Raw genomic sequence first — 12,358 nt, forward strand, 5'->3', positions numbered from 1 at the left:
GATCACATTCTGACACTCAAATCCATCATCGAGGAGGGGAGGGCACATGTGACATTAATTTATTGTAGCTTTGTGGACTTCCAGAAGGCATTTGGCATGGTGCCCAATGAGTTGATCATGGGGACCATGGCTCTATACACATCAATGGTGGAACATGTACGCACTCCTCGGGGGATATTAGATTTAGTGCACTCCACTATTGGAGTGAAACAAGGTTGTCCATTGCCCCCTACTCTATTTGGTATGTATGTAGATGAGATTTTCGATTATATTGATAGAGAGGGTGACAGAGGCGCTCAATTGGCGGGACATGGATTCCATTTTTGTTATATGCTGATGATATTGTGTTTATATTCGACTCACCGGACGGTATGCAACAACATTTGGATGCATTAAATAGCTTTGCAGAGGATAGTGGATTGTCTGTAAACCTTGGTAAAACCAAGGTTATTGTTCTTAACACCACGCTGCAATGGATCAAGAGATCAGCACCTACATTCACCTATGGTCAAGACAATGTGGAGTACACAGATGCATACACTTATATTGGGGTAGTCTTCACTGGGCCAAGGTTTTCTTTGAAGAGAGCAGCATACCGGAGCGTATGGAGTCTTGGGAGGATTAGAGAGGATGTGTTCATAGGTTCAATTCCACAAACCTCAACCAAAACTTTGGCTCTTTGACACCTTAGTAGCTTCAGCTACGCTCTATGGGGTTCAAGGTTTGGGGACCCTCTGTAGGTCAAGATGGGTGGAGAGGTATGGAGAGGCCCTTGGTATCTATGATCTCTCGCCTGATTAGAACCAAGGCCTCTGTACCACATGAGATCATTAGAGCGGAGTTAGCAGTCCCCCTCATGGAGATAGAGGCACTTACCAGATCAGTCTCCTTTATGCACAGATTTTGGGATACTACCAAAGATAGATATGCGCAATTGGCCCTTGAGTCCTCTAGACACTTAGCTTCACAGGGGGGCACATCATGCTTGTATGCTCAGATGTCATCATGGTTCTAGATACATGGCTTTAGCATGGACAGCTTACCCCCTTTCTAGTACATTGACTGAGCACTGGAGCTAGGGAGATCGAGGCGCCCGTGACTAAGGAGAGGAGCTTCACAGCATCGACAAGCACTCCAATTGAGGATTCGAGTCATACAATCTCGACATCCAAAGTGCAAATGAGGACAGACTCATGTGCATTTTATCACCCTCTTGTACTAGAAACCCATTGTATCAGTATATCCCACACAATACCAGCTAGTAGCACTCCTAGTTTCATTTTTAGCATCTCTTTTTTCTACCCAAACATCGTATTAGATTCACCACTTTGTATCAGTTTAAAATATATCATTTCATTTCTCTCTTTCAAGTGCAGTTCAAAACAATGGGTGGACTTGTACTAGAATGCTTAGCACTATAGATGGTTTCATATTCCTATGTGTAGGCAACAAGGGTACACTTGGGTTGAAACACTTCTGCTTTAGCTATGGAGCCTTTGTGATGTACCTTGATTGATAAAATTTCAAGTTTTGGGTTGTAGAGTGATTGTTGCATTTTGTGATGTCAAGTCCTTTAGCTGGGCTCCCATATTGGGGCTCTTGGCTATTTGAACACACACGCGCACGCACACGACGTAGTGAGGGCCTTCTCGCTCCCTTGTGGCAAGACATCGTTGGCAACGATGGCTTGCCACAAGGGAGTGAGAAGAGCCTCACCGGGGCTATGAGAGGGGGCGTTAGAGAGCCAAGAACCTCAATGTGGGAGCCCGGCATTGTTGTAGGTTTTTCTATGGTCAAGGAAACCACTTTGAGATGGAGGCATGCGAAATCCCTAGCATGGAAGGTGTAAAAGATTCTGTTATTAAGATTATGATTACTCATTGATTAGGGATGCTTGCAATACTCTTTATTACTTAATGTGCTTTTCCTTTTCATGAACTTTTGCTAAAAAGGCAAAATTTTGTGAAAAGGAACCTTTTTGCTCTAGTAAGTAAAGGACTAATAAAAGCTTGCCTCAAAGATGTTTGCTAAAGAGATCACTTACACTAGGAGGTTTTGAAGAACAGGGGAATAGCGTGTGAATGTTTCTCTAGGAAAAGTGTGGATGGGCTTTATAAGAGGATTCTAAAGAAGTGACCTTGAGCCATTCACTGTTGAGCAAAAACCAAAGCCCACAGTAGAAACACATCTTCAAAGTGCAAATATTGCTTACCCTGGCATGAAAGGTTCCCACCGACTCTTTAAATTTTAGCTCGTTGCTAAGAGACGGCTATGAGATAATAAAGCAAGCGTTCCTGACAATCTTGAGTCTAATTAAGTTGCATGTTAACAATGTTGTGCTTTGTGCATTGGGTGTGGGATAATGAAGCTACTTTCCAAAAAATCTTGAGCCTAATTAAGTTCCGTGCTAATTTTGTTGTGCTTTGTGCCTTTATCTACAAAGATATGAATTGCTATTTGACAGTACATTCAACATTAGCCTGTCATAGTGGCACATGGGTTAGTGGTTTGGTCGCTCCCATAGAGCGTTCTATAATTACTTTCGCTCGCTTTTCCCAACTCATGACTTGATGGCTTCAAGCATTTCTCCTTGTCAAACAATTGCTTGTTATGGAGTTTTCGTGGAGTGAAGTTTTAAAGCACTCTTGTGAAATTTGTGAATCTATATATTAGCTGAGGAAAATTCTATGATTTCAAGCTAGAGACATTGGAAATTCTAGTGTTGCTATTGGTGCTTCATCCTGTTTGGTTTTGAGTGCCTATCTATCATTGGCCACGGGGCATTGCTCCTTGGAATACCTCGGACCACCAAGGCGGCGAGAGAGGTGACGTTGAGAGAGAGAGAGAGAGAGGTAGTTGCGGAAACAAGAAAGTTTGTTTCACACAAATTAGTTCAGTAGAAAGTTGAAAGAAAGTTGTGAAAACCTCTCTCTCTCTCTCTCTCTCTCTCTCTCTCTCTCTCTCTCTCTCAAAGAGAATCTCTTGATTTAATTTTTGAAATTAGTCATAGAGCAAGGGGTTGAGAATAACGAGAATAGAGGGCACTGCTGTTTTACTAGTATTTACAAAATTATGATAATTTTCCAAATCCAATGTGGATCTCACTAGTTTCGAAGGAAAAACTTCAATTTTCAGGTGGTTTTCTTAAGCATCCAAGGCTGATTTCAAAAATCAAGGCAATTTCCAGACTCTCCAGAAATATCCAACTATAAGGCATTAAAATAGAAGGCGCATAGCATCCCTGAAAAATGTCCAGAGATGGCACATTGACACCTCGCAGAAACAGACGCTTCATGCTCCCAACTCATGCAAATTCAAATTACAAAAATTAATTCTCAAGAGTGATGTGTGGTCTCCGAAGCTAGTGTGTGCCTTTACCTACTCCACACTTCAAACCCCCCCCCCCCCTTGCACACACAAACAATATAAATGAGATGTATATTATAGCTCGTGTTCACAACCTCTTCTCTTCAAACACCTTTTTGGGTGTGCTTTGTTTTGCATGTATCAAACATGACCATAATGGGTATCCAAACTTAACCAATGGAGGAGCTCAAGCTTCTACAATGACATTTTACACTTATAATTCGGAGTTTATAGTCTACAACTGGGACTTGGTACTACTAAAAAAAATCTATGGTATTTCTTGTTGGAGTGGGATATGAAGGAAGCCAATGCCACATAATGAATTCACAATAAATGTCCACCATTGAGGCTGTCTACTACCTCAAACAACCTATGGTGTATTTCGTTAGAACTTCCTAGAGAACAATCATCGCTAGGACGTTCTCGACTCTACATGTAAGTGGTATCTTCCACGCAAAGAGATCTTCCTTCATGTGCCGGTTGCAAGTGAGATAGTGCCTACAAATGGTTGAGACCGTTTTAAAAGGTGTCGCAAAATGTAGACTGAGTTATACACAACCTGAAAAGGAAGGAACAATTGCAAGCTACTTAAATGAATGTTGTTTCTATATAAAAAAATGTACTGCCACTTGATTAGAGAGAGAGAGAGAGAGAGAGAGAGAGAGAGAGAGAGAGATGTATACACACATTCCCAACTTATTGTAAGACTGGAGTTTCTCATGAGTAAATCTTATGACCCAATGTCTGAAAAATACAAAAAGAAACCATGCAAAGATGAGATGTCCATATGTCAACATGGGTCGGAATGTTCATTGTGTGGTAGGTGTCACCTTTTGTAAATCTTACCTTTGATGCAATTCACCTTACCATTATGCAAGGTGTAGCCACAAAGATCTATCCCAAGGCGTTGTCTTTGATGTCAGCTTTGTCATTATGTATATGTTGAAAGAATGATGCTGCTGCAAGATGATGTCTATACGATTAAATAAACATGACAATCACATTGATAATGCACCAAGTTCCCCTTAACTCAATGAAGCCTTCAACCCAGCACAATCACATATGCCTTTTGATTTAGCTTTCATTACAACATTGTTCTCACCCGTCACATAATGATGCTCAAGGATCATGGCAATAGCAAGGTTGAATGGGCCAATGGCTTTTTTAGGCCCAAAACATTGCCCTTTAATTTGGAAGCCTAGGTAGCATTTCCTCCATGCATTGTATGTGCCTCCCCTCTCTTTCATCATATGCACCATAAACTACTTGCTCTTTATCGCGACTGAAATAGAAAACCAAAATCTAGTCTTTACTCTTGGATGATATCTATTGCTAGTCCCTCCCACCATTTCAATCATGATTTAGTAATCTCTCTCTCTCTCTCTCTCTCTCTCTCTCTCTCTCTCAACCCATTACTTGCCAAGCATGCAAACTTGGAATAAAGATTCAGTCCACAGTCTAAAGGATTGAGATTTAAAGTAAAGGGCTTACTCAAAAGGTGTCACGTGACACATCCAACCATGTGTCCGTGGACAAGCTACAGCATGACCAGGATTTAGCTCAGTCAAGTCAGTCTAGAATACGAAGTGTTTTGGCACTTTTGTGAGTTTGTTCGCAGACCGTGCATGTCCAGACACTTAAGAGTAGATGCATATCCTCTGGTTGCACACATGATCATCAGATTGCCATCAGAACCCATCAGGAGCATTTTCCAATGCACAGAACCTATTTTCCCTATTTTTGATATTTTTCACTTATTATTTTTAAGTGACTTTTGTTGGAAACTAGGTATGGCAAATTTCATAAGTTTGTAGATATAGAAACCTAGAGCTAGCACTTTCTGGCAGAAGAGGCAGCAGGAACCCGGTGTTCATCAGGCAACTTCTCAGCAAGACTCCCCCCCGTGACAACTCTAGCGTTTTTGCATCAGATCAGCCAGCGTTTTTGCACTTGCAGATTCTCGGTGACAGTACAACCTCGAATCAGCCCTAGCGTTAGCAGATTCCCCCAGAGATAGCAGATCAGCCCTAGCGTTAGCAGACTCCACAGCGACAACCGAATTCAATCCTAGCGTTTTTGGAGCAGCAAGACATTCAGCATTTTGCAATTCCATCGCGACAGATTCAGCCCTAGACCCAGCGTTTTCAGTTTTTAGCAGTCAGTACCCGCAGTAGAACCCCCCAACCTCGCAGATCTCACCTTCCCGCAGCAGATCCTCGCCGCATGGTCAGATCCCGCGAAGTTTGCAGATTCAGCCCGAAAACACAGATTTCAGAATCTGCGTTTTCAACGCATCGTCGTCGCATCGTCGCCATCGACATCGTCACCGACATAGAGTCAGAATTCAGCAGATAAAGGTTAGCAGATTTCAGCCCTTAGCGTTCTCAGATTTCAGCCTGTCTCGTCGTCGTCCTCATCGTCGTCGACATCATCGGCAAGGACAACATTCTGGTGTCGTATTCTCTTCTCTCTTTATCTCTCAGTCTCAGCACCTTCACGCACAGTGTCTATTCACTTTGTTTGTGATCACTTGCACTCTCTCATTAAGGAAACGGAAGGCTCTCTCTTCCGTAGGTAAAAGGAACCCTTGAGCACAGTTCGGAGCACTCATCTTGAGCAAAGTTCAACATTCACTTCCGCTACACCTTACATTGGTATCAGAGCTTTAGCAGTGTTCTGTATCACTCAAGGAAAGAACCACAAGAACCACAGAATTTTTTTTGCTTGTTGCGGTCGCACGTAACCCAAGACCTCTTGGGCGTGTCGATTCCTATTCGTGTTTTTGAAGAGTGACAGGAAACCCAAGAAAGAAGGGCTTGTTCAGCCTTCCCTTGTTTCTCTTTTTACTCATTAAGAGCAGACCGTGTACTTAGCAGCCAGCCAATCGACATGAGGTGGGAAAAAGCAACCTTGGTGTGAGCGCAAGGCGGTCAAGGGGTGCGCCCGCAGAAAAGAGCAGAACTCGGGTGAAGAGGATCCTTCTCTAACACAGATTGCAAGCTAAAGAAGAACCTCAAGACCCTCGAGAATCTCAAGAACTAAAGAACCTCAAGAACCAAGACCCACAAGAATCCAAGTTCCTCGTGAACTTAAGAACCCAAGACCACAAGAACCCAAGACTTCATTGGATGGTCATCATCCGAAGCGGCATGGATACTTCGCATGGAGGTGATGAGCATGAGGGTGGTGAAGAAGAATTTTCCCCACCAAAAGGTTTTTTCGACCCTCCCCTTTCCCCATCTACGCCAAGGATTACACTAACTCCTATGGAGGCTTTCGACAAGATGATGATGGACAGGAAGTTAGAAAGGGACGAAATAATGGCAGCCATAGATTGTAAGTACCAAGACAGAATGACAGCCATAGCGCGCGAGCGCGATGAAAGAGAAGCAAAATTTGATCGAGAGAACAAAGAAAGATAAGCAGCATTTGGTTGCGAGAACAAAGCAAGACAAGAGAAGGGCGACCAACACATGAAAGAGTTGTGGCGACTTTTGTCTATTGTGCAGGCGCAGTTTGCACATAATCAAGAAAAGGAGACTCTCTCAATCTCTTCTTCTCCAAAGCACGACACACATGATTTGGTTGATAATGACAAGCATGATGAATTGCATGATAATGATAAGCATGATGATTTGCATGATCAAGATGCGATTTATCACGAGCATGATGATTTGTATGACCATGATGTGATTGTTCACAAGAATGATGGGTTAGTTGATACTTTTTCTAGTGAAGCTAATCTTATTGCAGATTCGATCAATCACAAAGAACCGATCTTGGCTCTCGAGTCGAGGTCCAAAGAATCTCCTCAGGAAGTTTCGATTCCTCACGAAGTACCGATCTTGGCTCTCGAGCCTAGGTCCAAAGAACCCTCACAGGAAGTACTATGTGTTCGAATGATTAGTCAACACACATTGTTTGAGTGTTTTATTCGTGATCGTTTCCTATAATTTAGTCATCGTCCTTATGTGATCTTGTCAGGTGCAGCGGAATGATTGTTTGCACTTTGCTCAAGATGAGTGCTCCAAACTGTGCTCAAGGTTCCTTTTGTTCTCATGGAAGGTAGAGCCTTCCGTTCTTAATGAGAGAATGCTATGATCACAAACAAAGTGAATGGACACTGTGCGTGCAAGTGAATGAGACTGAGAGATAGAGAGAGAAGAGAGATACGACACCAGAGACGTTGTAAAAACCCTCCTCCGAAGGCCCCACTCTCGTCGGCGAGAGTGGTCTACTTATGATTGCACAATCTGGTACAAATGGTATGCATGAGACTGATGCAAGTCTAGGCTATGTCGACGATGACGACGGTGATGACGAAGTCGACCTAAGGGCTCAAATCTGCAATCTTTCTACTGCTGTCCAAAAACGCTATGGGCTGAAATTTGCTAATCTTCTATCTGCTGAATTCTGACTCTATGTTGGTGACAATGTCGATGATGACAACGCGCTGAAAACGCAGATGCTGAAATCTGTGTTTTCCGGGCTGAAACTGTAACCTTGCGGAAACTGACCGTGCGGCGAGGAACTGTTGCGGGAAGGTGAGATCTACGAGGTTCGGGACTTGATCTGCGGGTACTAACTATTGAAAACTGAAAATGCTAATGTTCCTTGACTTTCCGTCGCGGTAAAGGTGCAAAACGCCGGGGCTGATCTGCAACCAAAAACGCTAGGGCTGAATTTTGATCCTGCTGCTGCCGTGGTTCTGCAAAATGCAAAACGCTAATCTATTGATCTCTTGCACAAACGCTGGGACTCTTGCTGTCTGTGGTAGCCGAGGCTGATCTGATGGGGAGAACGCTAGGTGATGCTCGATCTGCAAAACGCTAGGTCTCCTGGGGGTGTCTGCTGAGAAGTTGCCTGTTGAGCGTGGAGCTCCTGCTGCCTCTTCTGCCATTGAGTGCTAACTTGGGTTTGCTTATATACAAACTTAGCAAAATTGCCCTACCTACTTTTGTTGGGAAGTCACTTAAATTAATAAGTGAAAAATGTCAAAAATAGGCTAAAATAACTGGAAAAATCCCCTAACTGATTCTAATGGATTCTGATGGGATTACAGATGATCATGTTGTGTGCAACCAGAGGATATGCATCTATGCTAAGTGACTGGGCATGCACGGTCTACGAATAGACTCACAAATGTGCCAGATCACTTCTAATCTAGACTGACTGAACCCTAATCATGTTGTAGCTTGGTCACGGACACATAGGGTTGGATGTGTCACGTGACATCCCCTCCTTTTCAAAGTGAGGTACTGGTACCGAACTGTATGGCGTCGAGGAAGATCGCCAATGGCATCCAAAATCCTGGAAGGGAGTCTTCGCCGGTCCACTCTGATGTGTGGGTCGTGCGGTACTTGAACTTCATAAAGGTCTGCAACGCTTGCTTCTTTGGGCCGCGCCGAAAGCGACACAAAGTCTTGTGTGGCTCCTTCAATGCTTCAACTTCGTCGAGTGTCATGCTTCTTTCTTCTTCAAGAATCTCCATGGCTGAAAATTCTTGAAACCATTTCCAACACAAAAACATAACATACCCATTCCATGTAAAGTGAGTGGAAAAAATCTTGTCTTCGCTAAAGACTGTGTATGCAATGTAGATCAACATAGAGACGGAGTGACAAACCGTTCATCAAACACATGCAAACAATGAGATCGAATCTTTCTCTTATGATCTAGAGCAATCAACTGTGGCAATTCACAACGGAATTGCCAATACTTGGTGCTCATACTTTCATGTGCTCGTTCTACGAATGTGTCATGCCAAGAGACATGAAATGTGACTTCCTTGAACCCATACTTTTCAGCTTTTCATGAACAATCCGCATACGTTCGTGCTCATTCATGAGTGAAATGTGCTCAACGTACAATATGTCATGCCTAGTAAAAGGGATCACATAAAGACGCTGACTAAAATACAGGAAACGATCACGAATGAAACACTCGAACAATGCGTGCGTATCAATCATGCGAACACATAATACTTCCTGTGAGGGTTCTTTGGACCTAGGCTCAAGAGCCAAGATCTGTTCTTCTTGAATGATCGAATCGTCCTGTGGGGGTTCTTTGGACCTCGACTCGAAAGCCAAGATCGGTTCTTCGTGATTGATCGAATCTACAACGAGGTTAGCTTCGCTAGAAAAAGCATCCACTAACACATCATCCTTATGAACAATCACATCATATTCATGTAACTCATCATGCTTGTGAGAAATCACATCTTGATCATGCAAATCATCATGCTCGTGAGAAATCACATCTTGATCATGCTCATCATTAACATTCAAATCATCATGCAAATCATTGTCAATCAAATCATCATCATGCTTCACATAATCATGCAAATCCTGTGTACCATGCTTTGGAGAAGAAGAGACTGAGAGAGTCTCCTTCTCCTGAATCTCTTGCATCTATGCCTGCACTTGACAAAAGAGTCGCAACATCTCTTGCATTCTTGCTTTATTCTCGCAATCAAATTCTGCTTGTCTTGCTTTGTTCTTGCAATCAAATTTGGCTTGACTTTCTTTTTCTTCCAAGTCGTACTGACGCTCTATGGCTGCCATTCCTTCTTCGTATTCACGATCTATGGCTGCCCTTCGTTCTTCGTAGGCCATTCTTTCTGCTTCTCTTTCTGCTTTTCTTTCTTCGCGTTCTAACTGTCTTTCCTTAAACAACTGCTTCAACTCCTCCATAGGAGTTAGTGCAATCCTTGACGTAGATGGGGAAGGGGGAGGGTCGGAAAAACCTCCTGGTGGGGAAAATTCTTCTTCGCCTCTCTCATGCTCGTCACCTCCAAGCGAAGTATCCATTCCGCTTGGAGTGATGACCATTCTGCAATCGTGGGTTCTTGTGGGTTCTTAAGTTCACGAGGAACTTGGGTTCTTGGGGTTCTTGGGTTCTTAAGTTCACAAGGAACTTGGGTTCTTGCGGGTCTTGGTTCTTGGGGTTCTTGAGTTCTTGAGGTTCTTGAGGTTTTCTTTCGCTTGCAATCTGTGTTTGAGAAGGATCTTCTCTTCACCCGAGTTCTACTCCTTTTCGCGGGCGCACCCCTTGGCGGCCTTGCGCTCACACCAAGGTTGCTTTTTCCCACCTCACGTCGATTGGCCAGCCGCTAAGTGCACGGTCCGCTCTCAATGAGTGAAAAGAGACACAAGGGGAGGCTGGACAAGCCCTTCTTTCTTACTCTTCAAAAACACGATTAGGAATCGACACACCCAAGCGAACTTGGGTTCGTGCCACCTCAACAAGCCAAAAAAATTCCTTGTGATTCTTGTGGTTCTTTCCTTTAGTGATACAAAACACTGCCAAAGCTCCGATACCAATGTTAGGTGCAGCGGAATGAATGTTTGCGCTTTGCTCAAGATGAGTGCTCCGAACAGTGCTCAAGGTTCCTTTTGTTCTTATGGAAGATAGACCCTTTCGTTCTTAATGAGAGAATGCTATGATCAAAACAAAGTGAATAGACACTGTGCGTGCAAGTGAATGAGACTGAGAGATAGAGAGAGAAGAGAGATACGACACCAGAGACGTTGTAAAAACCCCCCTCCGAAGGCCCCACTCTCATCGGCGAGAGTGGTACTTATGATTGCACAATCTGGTACAAATGGTATGCATGAGACTGATGCAAGTCTAGGCTATGTCGACGATGACGACGGTGATGACGAAGTCGACCTAAGGGCTCAAATCTGCAATCTTTCTACTGCTGTCCAAAAACGCTTTGGGTTGAAATCTGCTAATCTTCTATCTGCTGAATTCTGACTCTATGTTGGTGACGATGTCGATGACGACGATGCGACGACGACGCGCTGAAAACGCAGATGCTGAAATCTGCGTTTTCCGGGCTGAAACTGTAACCTTGCGGAAACTGACCGTGCAGCGACTGCTCCAGGAAGGTGAGATCTGCGAGGTTCAGGACTTGATCTGCGGGTACTAAATGCTAAAAACTGAAAACGCTAATGTTCCTTGACTTTCCGTCGCGGTAAAGGTGCAAAACGCCGGGGCTGATCTGCAACCAAAAACGCTAGGGCTGAAGTCCTGCTGCTGCCGTGGTTCTGCAAAATGCAAAACGCTAGGCTGATCTGCTGATTTCTTGCAAAAACGATGGGGCTCTTGCTGTCTGCGGTAGCAAAGGCTGATCTGATGGGGAAAAAACTAGGTGATGCTCGATCTGCAAAACGCTAGGTCTCCTGGGGGTGTCTGCTAAGAAGTTGCCTGTTGAGCATGTAGCTCATGCTGCCTCTTCTGCCAATGAGTGCTAACTTGGGTTTGCTTATAGACAAACTTAGAAAAATTGCCCTACCTACTTTTGTTGGAAAGTCACTTAAATTAATAAGTGAAAAATGTCAAAAATAGGGAAAATAGGCTAAAATCACTGGAAAAATCCCCTAACTGATTCTAATGGATTCTGATGGGATTACTGATGATCATGTTGTGTGCAACCAGAGGATATGCATCTATGCTAAGTGACTGGGCATGCACGGTCTACGAATAGACTCACAAAGTGCCAAATCACTTCTAATCTAGACTGACTGAACCCTAATCATGCTGTAGCTTGTCCACAGACACATAGGGTTGGATGTGTCATGTGACAAATCCCTTTTCATAGGCATGACATATGGTACGTTGAGCACGATTCACTCATGGATGAGCACGGATGTATGCAGATTTCTCATGAAAAGATGAAATGTTTGCATTCAAGGAAGTCACATTCAAGTCACATTCGTAGAAAGAGCACAAGAAAGTATGAGCACCAAGCATGGGCATTTCCGTTGTGAATTGCCACAGTTGATTGATTTAGATCAGAAAGACGAGATTCGATCTCATTGTTTGCGTGTGTGTGGGGAACGGTTTGGCACTCCGTCTATTTGTTCATCTACATTGCATGCACAGTCTTTGAGGAAGACGAGATTTTTTCCAGTCACTTTACATGGAATAGGTTGGAAGTGGTTTCAGGAATTTTCAGCCTTGAAGATTCTTGAAGAAGGTGGACCTA

The 12,358-nt window shown here is 43.6% G+C and overlaps 1 protein-coding gene across 8 annotated transcripts in view; it reads right to left on the reverse strand.

Moving 5' to 3' along the window:
* Nucleotides 1–3,422: 3,422 nt before the first annotated feature.
* The window catches only part of LOC147450066 (pentatricopeptide repeat-containing protein At2g33680-like), a 70,538-nt gene continuing 61,602 nt past the window's right edge, over nt 3,423–12,358 (reverse strand). For 2 of the 8 annotated variants that reach the window (XR_015189084.1, XR_015189089.1), the window contains exon 3: nt 3,423–3,864. The gene's annotated coding sequence lies outside the window, so the exon portion shown is untranslated. Of the gene's footprint in view, nt 3,926–4,003; nt 4,649–12,358 lie in introns of those variants that run through there. The other 6 variants (XR_015189083.1, XR_015189088.1, XR_015189086.1 and 3 more) reach the window with 3 other exon arrangements.

This window comes from Adiantum capillus-veneris, chromosome 9, assembly GCF_014529385.1.
Source record: "Adiantum capillus-veneris isolate H3 chromosome 9, ASM1452938v2, whole genome shotgun sequence".
Taxonomy (NCBI): Eukaryota; Viridiplantae; Streptophyta; class Polypodiopsida; order Polypodiales; family Pteridaceae; genus Adiantum; species Adiantum capillus-veneris.